The sequence below is a fragment of the Chiloscyllium plagiosum genome, unplaced genomic scaffold (genome assembly GCF_037043375.1).
Source record: "Chiloscyllium plagiosum isolate Xiang-an unplaced genomic scaffold, Cpla_swu_hap1 HiC_scaffold_45, whole genome shotgun sequence".
Taxonomy (NCBI): Eukaryota; Metazoa; Chordata; class Chondrichthyes; order Orectolobiformes; family Hemiscylliidae; genus Chiloscyllium; species Chiloscyllium plagiosum.
In genome coordinates, this window is record NW_028270183.1 from 89,593,952 (window position 1) to 89,621,816 (window position 27,865).

General features: G+C 44.9%; 1 long non-coding RNA gene across 1 annotated transcript; it reads left to right on the top strand.

Annotated features, from left to right (window-relative positions):
• Positions 1-174: 174 nt before the first annotated feature.
• LOC148136804 (uncharacterized) lies at positions 175-21,817 on the top strand. Its single transcript, XR_015754462.1, has 3 exons — positions 175-274; positions 8,545-8,679; positions 21,731-21,817. It is a non-coding gene; the product is annotated as an uncharacterized LOC148136804 (long non-coding RNA).
• Positions 21,818-27,865: the final 6,048 nt, after the last annotated feature.

The window sequence follows — 27,865 nt, forward strand, 5'->3', positions numbered from 1 at the left end:
CCTGAGTCAACAGAATTGTAAATTCCAGAGAGACACAACAGCACAGGCCAGGGATGGAGACTGAGATTTCCGAAATCTCTGCTGGACTCAGTGCCACTCTGCATGAGTTATCCTCATTGCATCAGTCTAATTTCCCATTCTGTCTATTTCTGTCTCGTGCAGGTAATCAGGCTGTTCCTAACTCCTGTCTCATCCATCACCTCATTGAAGCTGGTTGGTCAGCCAGAGAGAGATGGAGAGGGAGATCTGGAGCCTTCAGTAAATCCTGCAGCCGGTAAGATCACTCACAGTAAACAGTACAGGGTGGAGGTAGTAGACTTCTATATTCAGACCTGGAAGACCGGACATAGATACAGAGCTGGGCAAGGAAATGCAACATTCTAGGTTTCATTCCCACCATCTTCTCAGGGTCCTGCTTTCACCTCTGCTATACTGGTCCTCGATGCGACAGCACAGGGGATCGCAGGCATCAATCCTGACCCATGCTGTATTCGTGATCTCTGTAATATCCTCCAGTCCCGATAATCCTTCCTCTATTTGGAATCTCCTCTAGTCCACACCATTCTCTCTGTCTCTGTCAGGTTCTCCAATCCCTAACACACTAATTCCTAAACTTCTCCAGTAGATACTAAATTCATTCATCCCTGTAAACCCTGACAGTCCTGTCTATCCCTGTAAGCTCCTCCCACCAATACCACCCTCCATGTCAATATATTTGTCTTTAACCTCTCCATCGGTCCCTACCTATGTAATCTTCTCCAGCTCCTACAACCCTTCCTTAACTGTGAAAAATTTGTAATCTCCTTATCCTTCACCAATTCTTTGATCTTTATCTTGTTAAATTTCGCCCTCAGTCCCGACACTATACCCCTCCCGACCACAGGAGCCTCTTTCAGTTTGTGTCACCCTCCCCATTTGTGTAACTGTCTCCAACCCAGTAACCTGGCATTCTCCATTGCCTTCCTATCTCTGTAGCCTCCAGAACCTAGAAGCCTTCTTATATCTGTAAATGTCTTCAGTCACGACAACCTTCCGTATCTCTGTTAGCATGCCCAATTCTCTCCTAAATGAAATAGCTCCCTGTCTGTGCCTCTCAGTCTGCCTACCTCTTCCTTTCTCCATCCCTATCCCTACCTCCAGAATCTAATCCAGCTCCCTCTATCTCTGTAAGTTCCTCCAATCCCCAAACCCCTGTGTCCCACTGACATTCTTGACCAGATGTAACTCTTTTAAACTCTAACATCCTCGAGTTCCTGTAAGTCTTGAGTCTCTGTAACCTCCACCCATCTGTTCACTCCCCCCCCCCCCCCCCCCCCCAACACTACTGAGGAATGACTCCCTGTATTTGCCATAAGGCAGATGGAATGACAGTGAACAGATATGGTGTTACTCCCTTTCTGGAGATTTAGCTGCAGAATGACCATCGCTGGGAGGTGAATATTGAAGGTTGGTTGGGATAGAGTCATAGAGTCAGAGAGATGTGCAGCATGGAAACCGACCCTTCGGTCCAACCCATCCATGCTGAGCAGATATCCCAACCCAATCTAGTCCCAAAAGACAGACTAGTCAATAAGCCAACAAGTTGTGAAGGAAGGATGAGGATAATGCATTAATGAGAGATTCATGTGGATCTGAATATGAAAAGTGGAGCTGAGAATAACCAAGCAGCAGCAACCGTTAACAGGAATTCTTTTGTAGGCACCAGACAGTGATGGGAATGTCAATATAGTTAAAGTCAGGACACTGAAGATACTTATGCCAAGGGCAGTACAGTAACTATGTGTGACAGTGGTCTCCATGCCGACTGGTACAACAATGAGCCAGTTGGATTTAATTTGTTGGTGTGAATATAAATGGCAGAATTGTAAGTGTGTAGGAGGGGTGTTGTGGTATAGGGGATATGGTGCATTTGAATTATCAGAAGCCTTTATGCAAGTTTCAATAAGGGCTAATGAGTAACTTGTGAGAGAATAGGGTCCCTTAAAGATCAATAAGGTCACTCATGTGTGGAACCAGAGGAGATGGGTGAGATATTAGACAAAATTAATCTTGTCAGTATTTACTGTGACGAAAGACATGGAAGCTTGGGAACTTGAGGAAATAAATAGTGATGTCTTGGAAAGAATCCTCACCAGAGAAGAGAAAGTGCTGGAATCTTAAAAAACTAAAGGTAGATCAGTCTTCAGTAGCTCATTGGGTCTATCCTTGAATATTGTGGGAAGCTAGGGAAGAGATTAACAGATATTTATATAATCAACAGACACAGTGAGATGTTGGAAGACTGGAGGTTGGCTAATACTGTTCCATCGCTTAAGGACTGCAGGGAAAAGCCAGGAAATTACAGCCCCATGAGCCCAGTGATTGGGAAGTTGTTGGAGGAGATTTTGAGATAAAGGAGCTCCTTACAGTTACAAAGGCAAGGGCTGATTCGAGATGGGCAGCAGGGCTTTGTGAGTGGAAAACCATGTTGCACAAATCGGATTGACTCTTCGAGGAGGTGGCCAAAGATAAATGAAGGCAGATCAGTCAACGTTGTCCACATGGACTTTGGCATCTAGTCAAGAGGAAGAAGGAAGATTACTTAAGGTTGAGGAAGCAAGGATCAGACAGGGCTCCAGAGAGTTACATTGGATGGCACGGTGTCTCAGTGGTTAGCACTGCGACCTCATAGCACCACGGACTCCATTTCGATTACAGCCTCAGGCGACTGTCTGTGGGGTGTTTGCGCATTCTCCCTGTGGGTTTCCTCCAGGTGCCCCGGTTTCCCCCCGCAGCCCAAAGATGTGCCAGTTTGGTGGCTTAGCCATGCTACATTACCCATAATGTTCAGGGATGGGTAGGTTTGGCGCATTAGTCAGGGCAAATGGAGAGTAATAGGGTGGGGGAATGGGGCTGGGTTGGATACTGTTTGGAGGGTTGGTATGGAGTTCTTGGGTCAAACGGCCTGTTTCCACACTGTAGGGATGCTCTGAAGGTACCAGGAAGGAACCGAGAGATGGACTGAGGGCAACTAGAAGGGTCATGAAAAAGCATTGTTGCGAAGGATTAAGGAAAACCGCGAGGCATTCTCAACTTATGCGACGAATAAGAGGATGGTCAGAGTGAGGATAGGGCCAGTCAGGGATAGTGGAAGGAACTTGTGCCTGGAGTCACAGGAGGTAGGGAAGGTCCTTAATGAATACTATGTCTCAGTATTCACTGCTGAGAAGGGTCTTGTCGTTTGTGAGGACAGCGTGAGACAGCCTGATGTCCCTGAACAGGTGGATGTTAAGAAGGAGGATGTGTTGAGACTTTTGTAAAAGATAAGGATAGATAAGCCGCTGAACCAGACTGGATGCGACCAAAGTAACTATAGGAACCGAGGGAATGGATTGCTGCGCACCTGGTGATGACCTTTGCGCCCTCACCGTCCCCTGGAGTTGGACCAGATGATTGGAGGAAGGAAAATATTATTCCTTTGTTCAGGAAAGGGAATAGGTATAATCCTGGGAATTGCACACCTGTCAGTCTTCTGTCTGTGGTGTGCAGATTACTGGAGAGGACTCTGTGAGACAGGATTTATTATTCCTTTGGAAACCATAGTTTGATTAGAGATAGTCAGCATGGTTTTGTAAGGGGCAGGTCATGCCTTACAAGTCTTATTGAATCTTTTGAGAATGTGACAAAACATCTTTATGGCTCATTCAGAAAGTACGGAGACATGGGATACAGGGAAACCTGTCTGTCTGGATACAGGATTACTGGCCCACAGAAGACAGAGGGTGATGATAGATGGAAAGCATTCATTCTGGAGCTCAGTCACCAGGGGTTTTCTGCAGGGAGAGGTTACAGGACCTCTGCTCTTTGTGAGTTTATGAATGACTTGGATGTGTGATTGAAAGAGGGGTTAGTAAGTTCCCCAATGACACTAAGGTTGGTGGAGTGGTTGATAGTATGGACGGCTGTTGTAGGTTGCAACAGAACATTGACAGGATGCAGAGTTGGGCTGAGAAGTGGCAGATGGAGTTCAATCTGGGAAAAGTGTGAAGTCATTAATTTTGAAGTTTGAATTTGAATGCAGAATACAGAGTTAAAGGCAGGTTCTTTGGCAGTGTGGAGGAATAGAGGGATCTTGGCTTCCAAGTCCATAGATCCCTCAAAGTAGCCGCCCAAGCTGATTGGCTTGTTAAGAAGCAATATATTGTGTGGGATTTCATTAGTTTGGGGTTTGAGTTTTAAAGCCGTGAGGTAATGTTGCAGCTCTATAGAGCCCTAGTACGACCCCACTTGGAATATTGTGTTCAGTTTTGGTCCCTTCATTGCAGGAAGGATGTAGAAGCTTTAGAGAGGGTAAAGAGGAGATTTACCAGGATGCTACCTGTACTGGAGAGCATGTCTTATGACGAAAGTTTGAGGGAGCTAAGGCTTTTCTCATTGGACTGAAGAAGGGTGAGGGGTGACTTCGCAGAGGTGAACAAGTTGATGAGAGTCATAGATAGAGTGAATAGAGAGATATATTTTTTATCTTCATATAAATAGTTATTACAAGGGGGTATAATTTTCGGATGATTAGTGGATGGTTAAGGGGAGATTTCAGAGGTAGGTTCGTTACATACAGAGTGGTGGCTGAGTGGAATGCACTGCCAGCGGTGGCGGTAAAATTAGATGTATTAGGGACATTTAATATACTTCTGGATAGGCACATGGATGATAATAAAATGAGGGGAATGGAAGTTAGAGTCACAGAGATGTACAACATGGAAACAGATACTTCCATCCAACCTGTCCATGCCGACCAGACATCCCAACCCAATCTAGTCCCACCTGCTAGCACCCGGTCCATATCCCTCCAAACCCTTCATATTCATATACCCATCCAAATACCTCTTAAATGTTGCAATTGTACCAGTCTCCACCACTTCCTCTGGCAGCTCATTCCATACACATACCACCCTCCACATGAAAATGTTGCCCCTTAGGTCTCTTTTATATCTTTCTCCTTTCATCCATAACCTATGCCCTCTAGTTCTGGACACCACAACCCCAGGGAAAAGACTTTGTCTATTAACCCTATCCATGCCCCTCATAATTTTGTAAACCTTTATAATGTCACCCCTCAGCCTCCGACACTCCAAGGAAAACAGCCCCAGCCTGTTCAGCCTCTCCCTGTAGCTCAAATCCGCCAGCCCTGGCAACATCCTTGTAAATCTTTTCTGAACCCTTTCAAGTTTCGCAACATCTTTCCGATAGTAAGGAAACCAAAATTGCACGCAATATTACAACAGTGGCCTAACCAATGCGTTGTACTGTCGCAACATGACATCCCAACTCCTGTACTCAATACTCTGACCAATAAAGGAAAGCATACCAAACGCCTTCTTCACTATCCTATCTATCTGCGACTCCACTTTCAAGGTGCTATGAACCTGCACCTCAAGGTCTGTTTGTTCAGCAACACTCCCTCGGACCTTACCATTAAGTAAATAAGTCCTGCTAAGATTTGCTTTCCCAAAATGCAGCACCTCGCATTTATCTGAATTAAACTCTATCTGCCACTTTTTTTTGATTTTACGGTCGGATAAAAGATTGGCATATCATCACGGCCGAAGGGTGTACTGTTGTGTTCTACATGTCGTATGGTAAACTGGGTAATAAGCTCAGATCAGTGTAAAAGGATATGGCATTCAGGAGGAGCTAGTCAACTGGACAGAATTATGGGCTTGATGGTAGGAGACAGAGGGTGATGGGAGACAATTTGTTTTCTGACTGGAGGTATGTGACCAGCAATGTAGTGGGTCCCCTGTTGTTTGTCATTTGGATAAATGGTTTGGATGGGAATATTGTTAAGTAAGTTAAGTAAGTCTTTTGGGTGACACTGAAATTGGTGGTAAACTGGACAGCGATGAAATGTATCTGTGATACCACAGGATGAACAGTACTGCTGGGGTAGTGGGCTGAAGAATAGCAGATGGAGTTTAATTAGATAAATCTGAAGTGTGCCATTTTGGTGAAACAAGCCAGGGTGGGACTTGTACAGTTAATGTTCGGGCCCTGGGTAGTGTTGTTAGTCAGTGACCCAGTGATGCAGGTACACAGTTCTTTGAAAGTGGTGTCACACGCAGACAGGCTGGTGAAGCAGGTCATTGGGATGGTTACCTTCATTGGGCAGAGCATTGAGAGTAGGAGTTGGGATGTCATGTCGTGGTGGACATTGGTGAGGCCACCATAAAAGCATTGTTGATCAATGGGAAGAACTCATCTGGTTCACTGACCTCCTTTTGTGTAGAACATCTGACATTCTAACCTGGTCTGGCTAACATGTGACTCCAGACCCACAGCAACATGGCTGACTCTGAGCTGTCCTCTGGGTAATTAGCAGTGACACCCACATCCCATGAATGAATAAATAAAAATACATATGTCCCTCCCTACCTCTGCAAACCTCTCCAGCTGCAGCAATCCGTACAGGCTTTGTAACACCGTTCAGGCCCTGACCACTCTCTGTAACATCGCACCACCTCCAGCACCTTCAGCTCTCCCGGTTCCTTTTGTGACATTAAACCCTGACAATGATTCCCCTTCCTACTGCCCTCCTCCTGATAGCAGACCCTTTGCAATCCCTTTAAAACTTACTCCTAAAACACTCTCTCACTTCAGGATTTTAAGTATTTTTTGGTGATCCTCTAAGCCTCCTAATCTAATATGGTACATTTTGTCCTGAGAGAGGGGCCGGTGGAAATGTCTTGCTGAGGTTTGGTCTGTTTCAATGGAATGTCCTTTTGTTGAGTGATTTACACTGTTCCTTCAAATGCTCATTTACAGACACATGTTTCAGTCTGTTTAGCCTGTTTACCTTGGTCACCTCTCCTCTCAAACCCATGTAATTGGCTGTTTTTGTTTCTAGTTGTAACTTGTCCTTTTTGTGATTCACTTTAAAACTTTATATTTCTTTAAACTGCACTTTCTCACAATTTCCCTGAGGATCTCTCCAGGTGACATTACTCAGTCACTAAGTTTCATCACACAACGGTCGATCTGAGATAGTTACGTCCCTAGCCAGTTGCACAATTTGTTATTCAAAGAAACACTGAAAACTAATTATCTGAACTCCTCTTCCAATATCACTGTCAGTGTGACTGTCCCAGATCATGTGAATATTGAAGTTTCCCAAAATTATCACAATGTGTTTGTAAAAAAATTCCAATGAGTTCCTGTTTAATGCAGTGATGAGCAATGAAATGCTGTTCGGTGGTCTAAAACTGTTCTGCTTGTGTCCTTTGCAAGTAGTAGCCAGAATGTGCATTCAGACTGACTCTACTTCATGATATGAGGCCAAATGCTTTCTCTGTAATACCTTTATGATCCATTATTGTTAGCGTTACCCATTTTGCCTGAGTTTCCACAAGGTTGTGATCCATTGAATATTTATGTTCCACCTTTTGTTCGCCTGTAACCACGTCACCCTGGTGTCTAAATCTCTTTTATCTCTGTGTCACAAATCAATCTATTTTATTGATGAGACATTATCCATTCCAAAACAAAAACATAATTTCCTCTTTCCCACAATTTCCTGTCACAAACCGATTCCCTGAAGCACAGTCTTAGTTAAACTCTGTCCCTTCCTGTTCCTTTCTGCTTGTCTTCAGTCACATTCCCATGCTGCTCCCATACTTCACCTTTTCCGTTTGGATTTGGAAAGCTCATTTCACCTGAACCCTGTCCCTGCATCCTCTGTCAGTTGAAAGCCCTGCCCATAAACCTACCGACATGATTGGCCAGGACACTGGTCCCAGCACATTTCCAGCGGGACCATCTGAATGGATTATTTTTTGAAATCAGGTATGGGCTGTGGGTGTCTCTGGCTGACCAGCCTTTCTTGCCCAGCTCTAGCTGCTTTCGAGCTGAGTAACTTGCTCGGCCATTTCAGAGGGTAATTGAGAGGCAAACATTTTGCTGTGGGTACGTCGTGCAGACCACGTGTGGATGAGCTGATGTCCTTATCTGAAGGACAAGTGTTTGTTTTTTTTTTGTACATCAGCAATGGTTTCATATTTATTTATGGATTGTGAATTACTATTTTTAAAATTATTGATTTCAAATTCCACTATTTCTGATGGTGGGATTCAAACCCACTTCCCATGAATATTAGCTGAGGTTTTGGATACATGCTCTAGCAATAATACCACTCGGCCATCACTTCGCTTGTTCACTGGTTGCTCATCCCTGAGCACTGATACCAGGGCATCATGAAGCTAAACCCATTCTTCCAACATGACTGTGTGATCCTGAGGTCTTCCAGCACTCTAATTTTATCACTCAGTCTCTCTCCATGTGGTATCCCTCACGGTGTGGATCTTATTGCCGCCTCTGTCAGCGCCTCCTGCTCTTGCAGTTACTCCAGAACCTGAGCCAACAGAATTCTCCACTCCAGAGAGATGCAAGAGCACAGGCCAGGGATGGAGTGGGATTTTACAGATCTCTGTGGGACTCATTTCCATTCTCCATGTATAACCCTCACTGCATCAGTCTAATTTTCCATTCTGTCTATTTCGCTGTCTCCTGTAGGTACTTAGGAAGTTCCTGACTCAATAGACTTTCCAATTGCTGGGTGTGTCGTCCAACACCTCATTGAGGATGATTGGTCAGCCAGAGAGACAAAAGGCAGGGAGATGTGGAGCCTTCAATAAATCCTGCAGTGAGGTAAGATCACTCGGTGCACAGAGCAGAGAGCAATGAAAGGCCTCCTAACATTGCTAACAAGACATGATATAGATGCAGTGCTGGAGGGGGAGCACAGTACAGTATAGACACACCCCTTGCTCAAACACCACGTCTACATTAACTTACGTTGCACTGGGACAGCATGGGGAATTCATAGTTATCAAACTGGGCCTGTGAGCATCAGGACAACAGAGGGGAAAGCAGGCCTCCGATGAGAGGTTGGGAATGCTGCCTGGGATCTTTCTGTTCTGTGTTCTCCCTCCATCACTGTACTAAGACTCATTACTCTGCAACTCTGTACCTATGGCATGGCTTGTGCACCAGTGTCTTCAGTCATTTTTAACTCCTATAACAGTTCCTGTCCCTGTAACCTCCTCCGTTCCCGATAGTCCCTCCACATATTTGAAACATACTGCATTCCAGACTACCATCCCTATCGCTGTAACTTGCTTCAGCGTCTACAACATGCTTTATTTCGTACTGTAATCCTCTTTAGCTGGATACAGAGTGATACAGCGCAGAAACAGAACCTGTGTCCAACTCATCAATGCTGCCCATGTTTCATATACTGAATGAGTCTCATTTGCCTGCGTTTGGCCCTTAGCTCTTCAAACCTTCTCCTCTCCATGTTCCTGTCCAAATGTCTTTTCCATGTTGTCATTGTTCTTGTTTCTCCATGTGCCCCTGGCAGTCCGTTCTGTCTGTGCACCATCCTCTGTGGATAATGTTGCCCCTCAGCTCCCTCTTTAAATCTTTGCTCTCTCACATCCCGTTTGTACTCTCGAGTGTTGGACTCCCTTACCCTTGGCTGTTCACCATTCTTAGGCCCAATCCTTGTGGCACTCCACTGGTCACAGGTCTCCAGTCTGATAAGCAATCCTCCACCACCACCCTCTGTCTTCTACCTTTTGAGCCAGTTCTGTATCCAAATAGCTAGTTCCCCCTGTATTACGTGAGATCGAACCTTGCAAGTCAGTCTCCCATGGGGAAACTTGTCGAACGCCTTACTGAAGTCCATATAGTTCACATCTACCGCTCAGCCCTCATCAATCCTCTTTGTTACTTCTTCAAAAAACTCAATCAAGTTTGTGAGACATGATTTCCCACTCACAAAGCCATGTTGACTATCCCTAATCAGTCCTTGCCTTTCCAAACACATGTAAATCCTGTCCCTCAGGATTCCCTCCAACAGCTTGCCCACCACCGACGTCAGGCTCACTGGTCTATAATTCCCTGGCTTATCTTTACCACCCTTCTTAAACAGTAGCATCACGTTTGCCAATCTCCAGTCTTCCGGCACCTCACCTGTGACTATTGATGATACAAATATCTCAGCAAGAGGTCCAGTAATCACTTCTCGAGCTTCCCACAGAGTTCAAGGGTACACCTAATCAGGTCCTGGGAATGTACCCCCCCCCCCCTTTATGTATTTCAAGACATCCAACACTTGCTCCTCTGTAATCTGGACATTTTGCAAGGTGTCACCATCTATTTCCCTACATTCTATATCTTCCATATCCTTTTCCACAGTAAAAACTGATGCAAAATACTCGTTTAGTATCTCTGTCTTTTAAACGTTGTAATTGTACCCACATCCACCCCTTCCTCAGGAAGTTCACTCCACAATAAAAACATCCTCTGGGTAACAATTTGCCCCCATGTCTTTTTTTTTTGAACATCTCTCTCTTCTAACCTTAAAAATGTGACCCCTTCTCTTGAGACTCCCCCATCCTGCGGAAAAGGCAACTACCACTAAATTGATCTATATACCTCATTTTTAAAAATACCCTTTTATAACATCACGTCTCAACCTCCAGGCTCCAGTGAAAAAAGACTCAGCCTATCCAGCCATTTTTCAGAACTCAAGCCTTCCATGTCCAGCAACGTCCTGGTAAATCTCTTCTGAACCCCTGCAGCTTAATAATATCCTCCTATAACTGGGCGACCAGAACTGGATGGAGTATTGCAGAACAGGCCTCACCAATGTCTGCGCAATCTCAACATGACGCCCCAAATCCTACACTCAATGGACTGAGCAATAGTCAGGCAAGCCAAGCACTGCCTTATCCATCCTGTGATGCAAGCTTCAAGAATTATGTCCCTGAACCCGGAAGTCGCTCTGCTCTGAAACACTAACCGAGGCCAGAACATTAATTGTATAAGCTCTACCTTGTGTGTTTTACCAAGTGCATTACCTCGCATTTGTTCAGATTGAATTCCATCTACAGCTTTTCAGCCCATTCACTCATCAAGATTACTTTGTAATCTCAAAAAACCTCCTTCACTGTCCACTATGCCACCCTCCAGCCTTTCCAGCACATCACACATGGCTGTCAATGGTACAAATACCTTTGCTCGGGGCTCCACAATTTCTTCCCTAGCATCGCACAATGTCCTGTGATACACTTAATCAGGTCCTGGGGCTTTCCATACCTTTGTGTCTTAAAACCCGCAGCACCACCTCTTCTATAACATGCACTCTATTCAAGTCATAGAGATGTACAGCATGGAAACAGACTTTTCGGTTCAACTCGTCCATGCTGACCAGAAGACGTAAATAAATCCAACCCATTTACTAGCATTTGGCACATGTACCTCTAAACCCTTATTATTCATATACCCGTCCAGTTATCATAGTATCCGTATCTGTTACTTTCTCTCTCAGCTCATTCCATACACACATTACCGTGTGCATAAAAAGCTGTCCCTTCAGTGCCGTTTAAACCTTTCCCCTTTAACCTTAAACCTGTGCACTCTAGTTTTGGACTCTCCAACCCCGAGAAAAGACCTTGAATGTTTACACAATCCATACCCCTCATGTTTATATAAACCTCTGTCAGGTCACCACTCAGTCTCCGATGCTCCAGGGAAAATAACCCCAGCTTATTCAGCAACAACTCTGGCAACATCTTGTAAATCTTTTCTGAACACTTTCAAATTTCACAACATCCTTCCTATAGCGGGGATACTGGAATTGCAGAAAACTCCAAATGTGGTCTAACATATTACTCTTGTTCTCTGAGTTCCCCAGTCGTTGTTCACAGTAAGTTCTGGAGTGAAAAATTGCGTTTAAGGTCTTAGCCATATCCTATGGTTCCACACATCAATTGATCTTTAAGGGACGCTACTTTGTCTCGAGTTACTCTTTTACTCAATATATTTATACAATCACTTTGGATTCTCCTTATCATTCTCTGCCAAGGCTATTTCATGTACCCTTTCTGCAATCCTGATTTCCAACCAAATTGTATTCCTACAGTCCCTGTGATCCTCAGAGGTTCACTTGATCCAGCTGGCTATACCTGACATGTGGCCCCTTTTCCTTGACCAGCCCCTCAGTGGACAGCCAGTGTTTCCGAATGCTGTCAGTATTGACCTGCACACAAACACGAACATGCAGGTGGTGATCGCTCAATTTATCTCACGTTTAAAATATTCTCACTTGCCAAACTTCCCTTTCCCTGCAACTAGACTCCCCAATCACGTTTTGAAAGTTCCTGCCCATTACGATCAAGATTGGTCTGGCCCCGTTTTATAACTTGAACTTGTGGACCAGGCCTGTCCTTTTCCATCGCTGTTTTCAAACTAATAGAACTGTGGTCACTTTGACAAAATGCTTTCCCACTAACACCTCAGTCCCTTTTCCTACCTTGTTTCCAAAGGGGAGGTAAGGTTTTGCCCCTTTCTCTTTTCAGGCCATTTACATATTGATTGGGAGTTTCTGGAACACAATTACCAAATTCCTGCCTTGCAAACGTGAACACTGGCAGTCCCAGTCTCAGTTTGGAAAGTTTAAAAACCCCTACCATAACAGCCCTATTATTATGATTGATATTTGAGATCTCCCGACATATTTGTTCCTCAGATTGCCACAGATTATTCGGGGTTAGTGGGACAATCATGTTAGAGTGATGACCCATTCTTATTTCTCAGTTCCACTAATATCGCTTCACTGGGTGATCCCACAGGAATATCTACTCTAAGTACTGCTGGGATAATTCTTGCAATCAAAATCCACGACCACGCGTCCTCTCTTTCCTCCCCTTCGATGCTTCCTGTAGCATCTCTACCTTGAAACATTGAGTAGCCAGTCCTGCCCCTCCCTCAGCTGTGTTTCTGTAATAAGTATACTATCCCAGTCCCATGTTCCCATCCATGCCCTGAGTTCATCTGTCTGGCCTCTTTCATTGAAATAAATGCAGTTTAATAATCAGTTTTTTCCACATTCCCTGCGATGTTCTTGCCTGTCTTGGCTGTGGAATGTTCTCTCTTTAACTTGTGCACTGGCCTCAATCTTCTTTCTGGCCTTACGGCTGTTTAAGGTCCAACATCCTGCCAGTTAAGTTTATATCCTCTCAAGCAATTCACCCAACCAGGTTATGGGTCCCCCTGCCGCTCCCGGTTCAGGTGCCTTTCCCACCCTGTCTCCCTGTGTTGACACCTTCAGGGATCTAGGCACCTGTCCACTAAGGTCCCTGTGTTCCTCAGTACTCCACAAGGATCGCGCATTCATTATGTCTGCCCTTCGCTTATCATACCTCCCACAGGGTATGACCTTACATTGATCAGAACTAAACTCTGCTCAGATTATCATCTGATTGTCATCAAACTGGAGTTAGAGACCGTCCCCCTCACTGTGAATAACACCCTCACCTTCCATGTAATCGGCAAACCGACTAATGATGCCTTCTGCTTTCACATCGGAGTTATTATTCCACAGAATAACCAGCAATGGTCCCTGCACATACCCCTGTGGTACAACCGCTGGTGAAAGAATTTCAAACACGAAGAAGTTTATACCCCAATTTTGTATCCAAATTACCAACTTGCCTTGAGTCCCATGGGCTGTTCCCATTTGGATCAGCCTTCCACTTTGGGACCTTGTCAAAGGCCTTATTCAGGTGCATGTAAACCACATAATCTGCACTGCCCTCCTCAATATTTTGACACCAATTCAAAAAACACAACTGAATTCTGAGGCGGTATCTTCCTCTACCAAATCCGTGATGACGCAGACGAGTTGACGTTTGCCTTTGCAAGTGTTGATTCATCCTCAGAATATTTTCCAATAATTTCCCTCCTCCTGCTGTCAGACTATCTGCTCTGTAATTACCTGGCTTATCCCTGCTGCCCTTCTTAATCAAAGGAAACAGATTAGCGATCCTCCAGTCATTCGGCACTTCACCTGTGACCAGCAAAGTATCCACCAGGGCCCCAGCAGTCTCCTCCCTTACTTCCCATCGCAGCCCAGGACATATTTCATTGGGTACTGGGGGTTTATCCACCTTTATGCTTGTGAAAGCGTTTAATACCTCCACTTTATTGGTCGTCACATGTTCGAGAACCTCACCATCCTCGACTGAAATCCCTGGCTACAATGCCTTTCTCCTGGGTGAATAAGGACATGGGGTATTCATTGAAGACCTCACCTACTTCCTCTGGCTCCATGTACAGATTGTTCCTTTGGTTTCTAACAGGCGCAATCCTCTAACTATACTGATAAATACCTCGTGGCCTTTCCTTCACAGTATCTGCCAAGGATATTTCATGTCCATTCTTTGACCCTCAATTTGAAGGACCCCATTGCATGTTCTATACATTTGAAGGGCTTCGCCTGTTTTCATCGCAGTGTGCTTTCTTTATCAGGATCACGACATCGCTTGATCAGTATTCGCTGGAGTCACTGCGTTTGACATTCATTCGTCGGGGACCATCCCGGACCTGAATTCTCACCGTATCACTTTAACATACTTCTTTTTTCCAAATATGAGCCCAACTGCAGATAGTTCCTCCCAGTCTGTGTTTGCCCGGTGCTGTATCATGATCGTGACAATGCCCAGTGACAGTGATATTCTAACAATTAGGGGGCTTCCCCAAATTTGGAATCTTCACTTCTGCGCTATCCTTATCTCTTTCCTAAATGACTCTGACACTTAATGTTATGTCCACTATCCCCACAACGCTACAAAAATCATTGTGTGTCATCTTGCCCACAATGTCTGTAACTTCCAGCCCTTACCGAGGGCTCCAAACATCGGCTAACAAGACATGATATCGATATGTGTTGGAGGGAGTGCTCAGTACAGACACACCCAAAGGCTAAATCACCACTCCTACTGTAAATTCTGTTGTACTAAGACTGACTACTATGCAACACTGTATCTGCAGCATGTCTTGTGGACCAGTATCTTCAATAGTTTGTATCAACTATAACAGTTCCATTCCCTATAACCTCCTCCCTTCCTGATAGACCGTACACATATTTGAAATATACTGCATTCCAGACTACCATCCCTATCGCTGTAACTTGTTTCAGTGCCTATAACATGCCTTATCTCGTTAAAAATCACACAACACCAGTTTATAGTCCAACAGGTTTAATTGGAAGCACACTAGCTTTCGGAGCAACGCTCCTTCATCAGGTGACTATCACCTGATGAAGGAGCGTCGCTGCGAAAGCTAGTGTGCTTCCAATTAAACCTGTTGGACTATAACCTGGTGTTGTGTGATTTTTTTAACTTTGTGTACCCCAGTCCAACACCGGCATCTCCAAATCATGCCTTATCTCGGTAGTCTCCTCCTCCATTAACAGGAAATAGGGTCATGCAGCACGGAAACGGTTCCTTCGATCCAACTAGTCCATGCTGAACAGAGTCCCTGAATGAGTCACGTTTCCCTGCATTTGACGCAACTCCCTTCAAACCTTCTCCTCTCTCTGTACCTGCCCAAATGTCTTTTACATGTTGTTGTTGTTGTTGTTGTTGATGTACATTTCTCTACCACTTCCCCCAGAAGCTCATTGCATACCTGCACCATCCTCTGTGTGAAAAACCTTCTCCTCCGATCCCTTTCTCAGTTTTTTCTTCTGCCCATCTCACATTTATGCCTTCTCTAAGACAGAACATGGAAGCGCGGTACAGGGCCTTCGGCTCTCGATGTAGCGCCAACCTGTGGACCCAATGTGAAGTCCATCTAACCTTCCCAATTCCAATCTCATCCATATGCCTGTCCAATGGCCGTTAAATGCCCTTAAAGTTGGCGAGCCTACTACTATTGCATGCCATTCCATGGCTCTACTATTCTGAGTAAAGAACCTATCTCTGGCATCTATCCCATATCTATTAATTAATATTAATTTCTAGCTTAATTTAAAACTATCTCACTTCGTGCTAGGTCTCGCCATCCGAGGGAAAAGTCTCCCACTGTCTAACCTATCTAACCCTCTGATTATTTTATATGTCTTAAACAATTGGCCTCAAATGTCTTCTCTCGAACAAAAACAGATTCAAGTCCCTCAGCCTTCCTCATAAGACCTTCCCTCCAGACTTGGTAAAATCCTAGTAAATCACCTCTGAACCCTTTCCAAATCTTTTACATCCGTCCTCTAATACGGTGACCTGAGCCAAAGGCAACACTCCAAATGTGGACGCACCAGCGTTTTGTACAGCTGCAGCATTATCTCATGGTTCCGAAACTTAATAATTGTACCAATAAAAGCACATGCGCCGAATGCCTTCTTAACAACCCTATCGACCTGCGTGGCAACTTTCAAGGATCTATGTACATGGACAGAGAGATGTCTCTGTTCACCTACACTACCAAGAATCTTACCATATCTCAGTACACTGTGTTTCTGTTACTTCTTCCAAAGTGAATCACCTCACACTCTCAGTCCAGTTCTGCAGCTTATCTATACTTCTCTATAACCTACAACATTCTTCGTCACTATCCACAACTCTACCGACCTGAGTGTTATCCGCAAATTTGCTAAAATATCCTTCAATGCCCTCACCCAAGTCATTTATATAAATGACAAACAATAGTGGTTCCAAAACAGATCCTGGCAGTTCCAACTAGTAAGTGAACTCTAGCATGAGTATTTCCCTTCAACCACAACCCTCTGTCTTCTTTCAGCGAGCCAATTATCCAATCCTCACAGCGAAATCACCCTCAATCCCATGCCTTTGTATTGTTGGCAATAGCCTACCGTGGGAACCTTAACAAACACCTTACTGTAATCTATATACACACCAACTGCTTTACCCTCATCCACCTCTTTGGTCACCATCTCAAAGAACTCAATATGGTTTGTGAGGCATGTCCTACCCTTCAGAAAACTGTGCTAAATAATCCCTAATCAATGTATTCATCTCCTGCTGATTATAAATGCTAACTTTTACAAGCCTTTCCAACACTTTACCCAGAATCGAAGTAAAGCTCACAGCTCTATAATTACCAGGGTTGTCTCTATTCCCCTTCTTGGACAAGGGGACAACATTTGCTGTCCTCCAGCCTTCTGGCAATATTTCCGTACACAATGATGTCTTAAAGATCAAAGCCAAAGTCTTGGCAATCTCCTTCCTGGCTTTCCAGAGTCCAAGGATAAATCCCATCTGGCCAAGGGAACTGTTTTTTTACACTTTCCAGAATTGCTAACACCTTCTCCTTCTGCAGTTCAATCCCATCTAGTTATGGACTCCACTACCCTGGGGTAAAGACGTTGGCTAATCAACTTACCTGTACCCCTCATGGTTTTCTAAACCTTTATAAGGTCATCCCTCAGCCACTTACGCCCAATGGAAATGCGAAAGACAATATTAAAAATATTTCTGCTCATGTCCCTGCCACTACTTTGTCACAATGTTCTGGGATACGCTTGTTTAGGATCTAGCACTTTCTCTACCTTTGTGTTCTAAGATCTCTACTGTAATGGGGACTCTACAAGTCATCACTGTTTATTCCCTTCGTTTCCTCGTATTTGACCACAGTACGTTCTGGCATGAAATGCTCATTTAGGGTCTCGCCCATCTCCTGTGGTTCCACACATTGATGGTCACATTAATCCATATTCTACCCCTAGTTAATCTTCTGTTGTTAATATACTTGAGGACTGTCTTTGGATTTTCCTCAACCTGATCTGCCAACACTTTCTATTGTCCCCTTTGGTCCTTCCTGATTTCCCTCTTAAGTGAATTACTTCACCCGCAATGTTTACGACGCCTGCCCCCTTTTTCTTGACCAGAGCCTTAATAACCCCAGTCACCCAATGTTTCCGACTTGTGATCGGCATTGTCCTTCACACTAACAGGAATATGCTGGCTCTGAACTCTCATTTTATCTCGCTTTTGAATGCTTCCCACCTGCATGACGTCCTTTACCTGTGAATACCCTCAACAATCAATTGTTAAAACCTCTTGACAGGGAGGAGATTTGCCAGTGTTATGCTGTGAGGATTTAAACTAGTTTGACAGGGGGTTTGGACTCTGAATAAGAGAGGTACCATCGACCAGTCAAGGGGAAAATGCATCAGCCATCAAGAGCATGTTTCCTATCCAGGATATTCTGGGGCACAGTCAAGGGAGGGAAAATACTTCTGGTCTAAAGGGCATTCATTTCAACGTATGAGGCCTGACTGGTAAGGCAGACAAGCTCAGATCATGGATTAGCTCTGGGGACTGGGATATTATAGCTATAACAAAAACATGGCTGAGAGAAAGGCAGGACTGGCAGCTCAGTGTTCCAGAATACAGAAGCTACAGGCGGGACAGAAGGACAAGTAAGTGAGGAGGGTGAGCTGCCCTTTTGATAAGGGAGGATATAAAAACAGTGCTTAGGATACTCTTTCGACGTGATCAAATGAGGTCATATGGTGAGAAGTTAGAAACAGAAAAGGGATGGTCAGTCTGCTGGGATGGTGCTCTCGACCCCAAACAGCCAGCGGGTACTACAGGGGCAGATGTGTAGAGAGATTGCAGGTACCTATAGAAATAGTAGGATAGTATTGGTTTGAGATTTTAACTTCCCCTCGATTGACTTGGCCACCCAGAGTGTAAAAGGCCCGTATGGAGTGGAATTTGTCAAATGTGTCCAAGACATTTTCCTAAATCAATATGCAGAGGGCCCCACTCTACTCAGGCGGGTGCAACACTGGACCTCCCCTCAGAAAACGAGGTCAGGCAAGTGACTGAAGTGTCAGTCGGAGAGCACTTTGGGTCCAGTGAACACAACTGTCTTAGTTTTAATATAGTTATGGAGAAAGATCAGACAGGTCCATAGATTAATGTCTTTAACTGGAGCAGGGACAGGTTTGGGGCCATGAGGCAGGATCGAGCAGAGGTCGATTGGGTGAATTAAAAATCACACAACACCAGGTTATAGTCCAACAGGTTTATTTCAAAGCACTAGCTTTCAAAGCGCAGGTGATCAGCCTAAAAGATATAACTTCCACTAAATGTGTTTGTTATTACATTCCATGACACTGCAATCCTGTTGCTACAAATTCTGTGCCTTATGATTGTGCTCCACAACCACCTGATGAAGCAGCGCTCTGAAACCTAGTGCCTCTAAATAAATCTGCTGGACTGTAAGCTGGTGTTGTGTGATTTTTAACTTTGCCTGCCCCCCCCGCCCCCCCCCCCCCCCCCCCCCCCGCCCGGCCAACATAGGCTCCTCCACATCATGCTCCCATCAACTGGGTGAGTCGGTTTGAAGAAAATGGAATAACGGACAAATGGGAGTCTTTTAAAAGTGTGATCTCAAGAATCCAGGGCCAATGTGTCCCTGTTAGAGTGAAGGGAAAAGCTGGCAGGTTTAGCGATCCCTGGCTCATGAGGGATATTGAGGCTCTGTTCAAGAAAAAGAAAATAGCGTACATTGTCTTCAATGTTTCCGTATCTACATAACCTATTCCAGTCCTAAAGACAAGATCACTCGCTGGAGACTCGACAATCCTTTCAGGTGCCTGCAGCATTCCTGATCTGCAGAACCCACTGAAAGCCTGTAATTCTCCCGATCCAGTTCCGACAAGATTCACTATCTGTGTGACATCCTCCTGTCGCCAGCACCCACCATATCAATGTAAGTTCCTCCTGCATTGCCATGCATTTACTCATCTCCATAACCTTCTCCAGCTCTTACACCCCTATCTGTGGAAATGTCACCCTCCCCTACAACCCTTCCCACTTTGACCAAACTGGAGGAGGTTACAAATGCTCTCTTATCTTAGAAACTGGCTCCAACCAAAATTACTGTCCTTCTGGAAAATCTGTCAGACTCCACACACTCCATGTCTAAATAATCTGCAGAAGTAAACCTTCCTATATCTATAAACATCTTCAGTCACGACTACCCTCCATCTCTGTTCGGTCCTCCAGTCTATACAACCCACTTTATCTCTGCAATCTGTTCCATCCACCACACTCTGGGGGGGGGGGGGGGGGGGGGGGAAGCTTCTTGCTATCCACCCTGTCTGTACATCCCATGATTTTGTAGATCTCAATCAGGTCCCCAGTCAACCTTTGTCTTTCTCATGAAAATAATCCTAATCTATTCAAACTTTCTTCAAAGCTCGCCCCTTCCATACCAGACAACATCCCGGTGAACCTCCCCTGCACCCTCTCCAATGCATCCACACTCTTTTGTTAATGTGGTGAGCAGAAATGTACGTAATATTCCAAATGTGGTCGAACCAAAGTCCAATACAACTGTAATATGACCTGCCAACTCTTTTACTCATTATCCCCTCCAGTGAAAGAAAGCATGCTGTATGCCGCCTTGACCACTTTACTGACCTGCATTGTCACCTTCAAGGAACAACAGACCTGAATATCCAGATCTCTCTGTACGTCAGACTTCCCCAGGACTTTTCCATTTAGTTTGCTCTTGAATTGGATCTTCTGAAATTTGCCCGGATTGAACTCCCCATCTACCATTTCTCTGCCCATCTCTTCAATCTATAGACTGCTGTATTCTCTAACAGTCCCCTTCACTGTCTGCTATTCCACCAATCTTAGTGTCATCTGCAAACTTGCTAATCAGGCAACTGATATCTTCCTCCAAATCATTTATGTATATCACAAACAACAGTGGACCCAGCCCGGATCCTCGTGGAACACCACAGGGCACAGGTCTCCATTTTAAGAAATTCATTTTACTCTCATCCATATGCATATCCAAAAGTTAATTAAATATCCCTAATGTCTCTACCACCAACACTGTCAGTGCATTCCACATACCCACCACTCTCTGTGTAACGGACCTACCTCTGATATTTCCCATAAACCTTCCTCCAATTACCTTAAACTTATGCCCCAAGGTTATAGCCATTTTCACAATGGGAACATTCTCGGGCTATCCACTCTGTCTGCCTCTCATCATCTTGTACACCTCTATCAAGTCAGCTCTCCCTTTTTCATTCCAATGAGAAAAGCCCTGGATTCCCCAACATTTCTCCATTAGATCTGCCCTCCAATCCAGAAATCATCCTGATGAATCTCTTATGCACCCTCTCCAAAGCTTCCACATCTTTCCTATAATGAGGCGACCAGAACATAACACAATATTCCAAGTGTGGACTAACCAGGGCTGTATGGAGCTGCAGCATAACCTCACAGGTCTTAAATTCCATCCCCCTGCTAATGAAAGCTAACACATCACACGCCTTCTTACCACCCCTATCAACATGGCTGGCATTTTTGAAGGATCTATGGACGTGGACCCCATGAAACTTCTGTTGCTCCACACTACCAAGACTCCTGCCTTTAACCCAGTAGAGGTTTTCTGCAGAATCATTCAATCTTTAACCCTCCCTGTTTTGGTACCTTGCTCCAGTCCCCACAAAACTCATAAACTGTGAAGCGTCTTCCGGTCTCTATAATCCTCCTTCGCTCTGTAAACTCCTTCATTGATGTGAACCCTCAAAACTACCACAGCCAATTTTAGCCACTTCAATATTACTAATAACTGCAAAATCCTCCTGTCCTGATATCCCTCCCTAACTCTGTAAACACCACCATCCTCCAGTACCCTTCTGGGGAACATTGCAGAGGAAGGAAGAGTTGTAGAGTCCGGGTCATGTTACGGAGGTAGGAAGGGCAGCAGAACCTGGAGGATGGTACAAATGTAGGAAGGGACGGGGATCCTTCAAGAGGTTAGAGGTAGCGGGATTCTTATAACCTGCAGGATGGGACTGAGACTGCGTTGTGGAACCTGAAGGATATTTTAGTCTGAATGATTCTTTTTTTTTTATTAGACTATTGGGCCGATCTTGATGACCTAATTTTGCTGATGTTTACCAGAATTGGCTGTGCACAGCTTCAGATTCCCAGGCTGGGAAATGTGAGTTCAGATGTGAATCTATTTGCCCATTCTGTCTGTGTGCCTGACACTGACCTGGTGCTGCTCTAATAGAAAGTACTCTCCGTGTATCTGGTAACCTCCAGATCGACAGGACTGACCAGAGCTCACCTCATCAAAGTCTTCGTTTAGAATGTTCTACTTTTTAAAATTATTTTCAAGTGACAGTTTCATGAGAAGCAGAATTGGGGTGATTCCATTTTAAGAGAATGAAACCTTTATCATTGGAGATTGGGAAGCCTTCAAAAATGAGATAACGGCTTTCCAGAGACAGTACATAGCATTCCTGCGAGGGTGGAAGGAAATGCTGGTGGGTGTAGGGTATGCTGGATGACGAGAGAATGAAGATTTTGGTTAAGAAAAAGAAGAAAAAAATGTCAGGTATCGTCATGAGAAATCAAGTGAATTCTCAGAATATAAAGGCAGGAGGAGTATACTTAAGAGGGAAATCAGAAGGATAAAAAGGGGACATGAGATAGCTTTGACAAATAGTGTTAAGGAGAATCCAAAGGGTTTTTATAAATACATAAACGACAAGAGGGTAACTAGGGAGAAAATAGGGCCCCTCAAAGATCAGCAAGGCAGCCTTTGTGTGCAGCTGGAGGAGATGGTGGCGATACTATATGAGTATTTTGCATCAGTATTTACTGTGGCGAAGAAAATGGAGGATACAGAATGTGGGGAAGCAGATGGTGACGTCTTGAAAAGCGTCCATATCGAAGAGGAGGAGGTGATGGATGTCTTGAAATGCATAAAAGCGCATAAATCCCCAGGCTCTGATCAGGTGTACCTTGGAATCTGTGGAAAGCTAGGGAAGTGATTGATGGGCCCTTCGCTGAGAAATTTGTACCATTGATTATCACAGGTGAGGTGCTTGAAGACTGGAGGTTGGCTAACGTGGTGCCACCATTTAAGAAAGGTGGTGAGGGAAAGCTAGGGAACTACAGACCAGTGAGCCTGACATCAGTAGTGGGTAAATTGTTGAAGGGAATCCTGCGAGATAGGATTTACATGTATATAGAAAGGCAAGGAATGACTAGGGATAGTCAGCATGGCTTTGTGTGTGGGAAATCATGTCTCAAAAAATTGATTGCGTTTTTTTGAAGAAGTAACAAAAAGGATTGATGAGGGCCAATCATTGGATGTGATTTCTATGGACTTCAGTGAGGTGCTTGAAATAGTTCCTCATGGGAGATTGTTTAGCAACGTTAGGTCTCATGGAATACAGGGAGAACTGGCTGTTTGGATACAGAACTGGCTCGAAGGTAGAAGACAGAGGGTGGTGGCGGAGGGTTGCGTTTGTGGGCGGCACGGTGGCACAGTGGTTAGCACTGCTGCCTCACCGCGCCAGAGACCCGGGTTCAATTCCAGCCTCAGGCGATTGACTGTGTGGAGTTTGCTCATTCTCCCCGTGTCTGCGTGGGTTTCTGCCTGGTGCTCCGGTTTCCTCCCATAGTCCAAAGATGTGCAGGTCAGGTAAATTGGCCATGCTAATTTGCCCGTAGTGTTAGGTAAGGGGTAAATGTAGGGGTATGGGTGGGTTGCGCTTCGGCGGGTCGGTGTGGACTTATTGGGCCGAAGGGCCTGTTTCCACACTGTAATGTAATGTAATCTAATCTAATCACACTGGAGGACGATGGTGTGCCACAAAGATTGGTGCTGGTGCCACTATGTTTCGTCATTATATTAATGATTTTGACATGAACATAGGAGGTACAGTTAACAAGTTTGCAGATGACGCCAAAATTTGAGATATAGTGGGTAGTGAGGAAGGTTACTTCAGATTACAACGGGATCTGGATCGGATGTGCAAATGGGCTGAGGAGCGACAGATTGAGTTTAATTTCGATAAATGTGAGGTGCTGCATTTTGGGAAAGCACATCTGAGCAGGACTTGTACACTTAATGTGAAGGTCCTAGGGAATGTTGCTGAACAAAGAGACCTTGGAGTTCATAACTCCTTGAAAGTAGAGTCGCAGGTAAGCGGATAGTGAAGACGGTGTTTAGTATGCTTTCCTCTATTGGTCATAGCATTGATTATAGGAGAGTGGGGGACATATTACAGCTGTACAGCACACTGGTTAGGACACTTTTGGAATATTGCGTGCATTTCTGGTCTTTTTCCTATTGGAAGGATGTTGTGAAACTTGAAAGTGTTTAGAAAGGTTTTACAAGGATGTTGCCAGGGTTGGAGGATTTGAGCTATCGGGAGAGGCTGAAATGACTGGGACTGTTTTCCCTGGAGCGTCAGAGGCTAAGGGGTGACATTCTTGGGGTTTATAAAATCATGAGGGGCATGGATAGGATAAACAGACAAGGTCTTTTCCCTAGGTTGGTGGAGACCAGAAATGGAGGGCATAGATTTAGGGTGAGAGATGAAAGATTTAAAAGGGACCTAAGGGACAACCTTTTCATGCAGAGTGTGGTTATGTATGGAATGTACTGCCAGGGGAAGTGATGGAGGCTGGTACAATTGCAGCATTCAAAAGGCAGCTGGATTGGTATATGAATAAAAAAGGGTTTAGTGGGATATGGGCCAAGATGGGACGAGATTGCGATAGGATATCTGGGTGGCGTGGACAAATTGGACCGAATGGTCCATTTATGTGCTGTACGTCTCTAGGACTCTTTGGGTCTAAATGTTTTCCACTGTTCATTTACAGACTGACATTTCAGTCTGTTTCCCCTGTTTACCTTGGTCAGTTCTCTCTCAAAATCATGTAATTGGCTTTGTTACTGATGTTCTGGTGTGCTTTATGGTCACTTTAAAGTGTCATAATCTCTTTGAATTCCGGTATAATTTCTTGGAGGATCTCGGTGTGATATTACGCATTCACTCAGCTTCATCACCCAACGGTCGATCTGAGATAGTTACATCCTAGCTATTTGCACAATGTGTTAATCAAAGAAACACTGACAAAAACATTCAAGGAGGATCTCGAATAATATCACTCTTGCCAATGTGTCTGTCCCAGATTATACAAAGATTGAAGTCTCCAAAAATTATCTCACCACCTTTGCTACAACTTCTGATGAATTCCTGTTTCATGCAGGGATGAGCAATGAAATACTGCAAGGCAGCATAAAAACTGTTCTCCTGCTTGTGTTTTTGACACACAGCACCCAGAATTTGCATTCAGGCTGATTCAGCTGCATAATCTGAGGCCAAATGCTTTCTCTGTATTGCCTTTGTGATCCATTAGTGTCAGGGTTCCCATCTTGTTTTTCCATTCTGCCTGAGATCCTGTAAGGTTGTTTACTGTTGAATATTTATGTTCCACCTTTTGTTCAACCTGTAACCATGTCTGTCTGGTGACTAAGTCTCATTTTTTCTCTGTGTCACAAGTCTATTACCTTATTGTAGATACTTTGCCCATTCCAAAAAAATGATAATTTCCTCTTTCCCACAATGTCCTGTCACAAACTGATTCATTGATGTACAGTTTTCGTTAAACTCTGTCCCTTCCTGTTCCTTTCTGCTTGTCTTCAGCCACATTCCCATGCTGTTCCGAGGCTTCACATTTTCCCTTTGGATTTGGAAAGCTCCTTTCACCTGTACCCTGTCTCTGCACCCTCCATGTCAGTTTAAAGCCCCGTCCATAAACCTACCGACATGACTGGCCAGGACACTGGTCCCAGCAGTGTTAGTTTTAATTCACTCGTGAGATATTGCTGTCTCTGGCTGGCCAGCATCGCATGCCCACCCTGACCAGCCTTAGAGCTGAGTGGCTTGCCAGACCATTACAGTGGGCATTTGAGAGTCAATCCCATTGCTCTGGGTCTGGATTCATATGTAGTCTAGACTGGCAGCCTACAACAGATTTCCTTACTTAAAGGGTATTAAGTAGTCAGATGGGTATCCCTGCTACTGGCATTAAGTTCTGGCCGAACAGTCTAGTGAGAGTAACACGAGGCTATTGCCTGGCCCACTGATAGCTCGCTCATCCCTGAGTACTGATCCTAGTGCACCTTCTTCGTGACTGTGGTTTGATCGTGATGCCTTCCTGCATTCTGGTGATATCACTCAGTATCTCTCCATGTGGTATCTGTCACTGGGAGGGTCTAATTGATGTCGGTGACTGCACCTTTTGCAGCTACTCCAGATCCTGAACCAACAGAATTCTCCACTCCAGGGAGACGCAGCAGCACAGACCAGGGATGGAGACTGGGATTTTCCAGGTCTCTGTGGGACTCGGTGCCATTCTCCATGTTGAACCATCACTGCATCAGTCTGATTTCCCATCCTGTTCATTTCACTGTCTCCTGTAGGTATTCAGGATGCTCCTGACTCAGCAGAATTCCCAATTCCTGTTTCGTCCACCACCACACTGAAGACAGTTGGTCAGCCAGAGAGATGGAGAGTGAGATCTGGAGCCTTCAGTAAATCCTGCAGTGAGGTAAGATCACTCACAGTGAACAGAGTAGACTGTATTTAATACATCGAACTTTTGTGCAGAAGACATGACACAGATACAGTGTTGAAGCACGAACACAGAGCATGATGGTCCCAGGCTCAATCCCCACCCTCTTGTTTACTTTCATCTCTGCTGTACTGAGCCTTCCTGTGTCAATATAGGAAGTTGACAGTTATCAATCCATGCCTGTGCTGTCTTCGTGAGGATCAGTACAACAGAGGGGAAAGCAGGTCTCCCTCAAGGAGATGGTATTGAACCCTGGGATCTTTCTGTTCTATATTCACGCATTGTCTCTTGTCGTGGGATAGAGTCATACAGGAAGGAAACATGCCTTTCGGTCCAACTCATTTGTGCCAGTGTCTTGAATACTTGTAATTCCCAGAAAGTTTCCTGTTTCTATAACCACCACCCCTCTCATATTCCCGCTGTATATTTCAAACCTACTCCAATGCTGACGACTCTCCCTATGTGTAAATTGCTCCAGTGTCGATAACATGCCCAAACTCAATAATCTCATCCTTCACTCAGTACAATAATTCCTATTTCTGTAGTCTTGCACAATGCTTACGTGCCCCCGTTTCTGTGCACTCCTCCAGCCTGTACTGGACTTTGGTTAGGCCACATTTGGAGTACTGTGTGCAGTTCTCGTCGCCTCACTTTAGGAAAGATGTGGAAGCTTTGGAGAGGGTGCAGAGAAGATTTACCAGGATGTTGCCTGGAATGGAGAATAGGTCGTACGAGGATAGGTTGAGAGTGCTAGGCCTTTTCTCGTTGGAACGGCGAAGGATGAGGGGTGACTTGATAGAGGTTTATAAGATGATCAGAGGAATAAATAGAGTAGACAGTCAGAAACATTTTCCCCGGGTACAACAGAGTGTTACAAGGGGACATAAATTTAAGGTGAAGGGTGGAAGGTATAGGGGAGATGTCAGGGGTGGGTTCTTTACCCAGAGAGTGGTGGGGGCATGGAATGCGCTGCCTGTGGGAGTGGTAGGGTCAGAATCTTTGGTGACCTTTAAGCGGCAATTGGATAGGTACATGGATGGGTGCTTAAGCTAGGACAAATGTTCGGCACAACATCCTGGGCCGAAGGGCCTGTTCTGTGCTGTATTGTTCTATGTTCTATGTTCTATGTTCTAATATACCCTCCTGTGTACCTTCCTCAAGCCCCAAGAGAACATTATATCACTGTAACCTTCTGCAGGCCCTATAACACTCCTGCCTACTGGCCTATAGCACCACATGACCTCAGTAACCTGCTCCCAACCTTACTGAGTACCTTATCTGCATAAACACCTCCAGACACTTTTCAAGCCACAACTACACTCCACATCTCTGTTTGCTCCTCCACTCCCTATAGTCCTCCCAGCACCTCAAACATTGTCTCTGTGTAATTCTGCAATTTGGGGCAGCACGGTGGCTCAGTGGTGAGCAATGCTGCCTCACAGCGCCAGGGCCCCAGGTTCGATTCCAGCGTTGAGTGACTGTCTGTGTGGAGTTTGCACATTGTCCCCGTGTCTGTGTGGGTTTCCTCCGACACTCCAAAGATGTGCAGGTCAGGTGAATTGGCCATTGTAAGTTGCCCATAGTGTGAGGTGCACTGTCAGAGAGAAGTG